We start from the raw sequence: 2,029 nt of genomic DNA, 5'->3' as shown, positions 1-2,029 counted from the left end.
CCCTTAAACCCTGAAAGAGCATGAGGTCTTGGGGGAGAAGTCAGATACAAGATTTCCCTTTTACCAGTGTCTCATGTGGAACATTCCCTCCTTCACTCAACTCTCTCTATCTTTACAGTTTTCTATAAGTGGCACAAACAGTTTGTGTTCAACTGCTAGCCTCAATGCTGGCAGTTCTAACCCACCCAGTGGTACCGCAGAAGAAAAGTCCTGGTGATTTTCTTCCGTTACAATCATAACCAAGAAAATCCTATGGAACAGTTCTACTCCATAACACATGGGGTCACTATGAGTCAGAATCTACTCGATGGCAGCTAACAACAACAACATCGTTTGCCTCCCATTTTTACCTACTCTATCAGGATGTTCCACTTCACATACGATAATAGGAGCCCCAGCACTCTCTACAGTCTCCCTCGCTGCTATGTTTGATGAACTCTGACCACAATCTATAGCTCTACTTGAATTAAGTTTTTCTTTATCTGGAAGTCCATTGGTTCTGAAGAGAGGAGGGATGGCTTCTTTGATGTGGAGTGAGAGAGTTGGCTTAAATTGTGTATCTACTCTCTCCATCAGTGGGGCTGTAGCTGATTTTCTTCTGAATTGCCTAAGGGAAAATATATGCAGCTACTTTGAATATTTATATTCTTCCAAAGAGAAACCAGAGTTGGCTCACATGAGGAACTCAAATTCTCCTGTTATCAATGAAGTTGATCCTACTTTGGTCTTCTGCTGAAGAGGCAGTAACATCCTTCCTGGACCTATCCTTGTTACAAAAACCCATGTTAGCTGAGTCATCAAAGATGGGGGCCCTATCATCAAAGAGATTCCCTCATGTCCTATAAAGACTTTGGGATTTGTTGTCTTGATGCCTTAATTGTGTTTTACTCAGATGATTTGGGGGGCTCTCAAACAAGTGTGGCTAGGGAGAGGCAGTTCTTTTTAATATTAACAAAAGAAACAAATAAATGTTATAAAAATCAGGGCTCTAAATCAGTTCCTTAAGGCAAGTTGTTGTCAGTTGCCATTCTACTGGGACTCATGGTCATCTTGTGTATAACAGAACAAAATGTTGCTTGGTCCTGTGCCCTCATCATAATCGTTAGTAACTTAAGGCATAGCCCCTCCATAGTCCCATGAAAGGGGTCACCCCTAAACAATAACCAGAGCAACCATACATTAATGGCATTGATTTTAGCTTCTGCTCAAACAGCCCCTGCAAAGCTAGAGGTCCAAAGCTGGAGAAAGTCTATTGGAAAGAAAGCATGGGGACTCTACTGTAGCCCCAAACTGACTCGGTCACCATCCTGCTAATCCAGAGCGTGCAATTAAAATACTGCCTTTGCCTGCGAAATTCGCTTTAGTTTATCCCTTAGAGTTTTCAGGAGGCACGACTTGCTAAAGATTAATACTCAGGGTGAAGAGGATTAAATACTTACACAATTCCAGCAGACAAGAGGAGGTTAGGGAAATTATTCTGCCTTTTGCTTCTTGGCTGCCAAGCACTCCCAGGACATTGCTGGCAGTTGAAGATTTCAGTTTTCAGTTTATACAATGTCAAGAAACTGTTTAAAAATGCTTTTACTTTTAATAATGCAGCATAGTAAATTAAGAACACTGGAGTCAGATGCCTGGGTTAGAATTTAAACTTACCTTGGGCACCCTACTTACCCTTTCCATGTCTCATTTTTCTCATCTGTAAAAGGGAATATTTTACTTCATAGGATTGAGACTTAAATAGGTTAATATTAGGAAATTTTTAGAACAGTCCCTGCACATAAAAAAAAAATTATTTATTTTTTAGGAAGGGTTTATTAAACAATATGTGTGTGTGTTAAATAAAATACATTTTTAAAAATTCACAGGTAACGTTGGTCTGAAATCTATTGTATATCCTTGAATTTTTTTTTATGCTCACACAGAACAGTGAGGGAAAACAAACACAAAATTTGGGGATAAAGACTATTTGACTCTTCCTATGTAGTTTTACAAATAGATGCATAAGCATATGACATTCCCCCAGGACATG

This window comes from Elephas maximus, chromosome 8, assembly GCF_024166365.1.
Source record: "Elephas maximus indicus isolate mEleMax1 chromosome 8, mEleMax1 primary haplotype, whole genome shotgun sequence".
NCBI classification, from domain to species: Eukaryota; Metazoa; Chordata; class Mammalia; order Proboscidea; family Elephantidae; genus Elephas; species Elephas maximus.
This window is presented reverse-complemented; position numbering follows the sequence as displayed.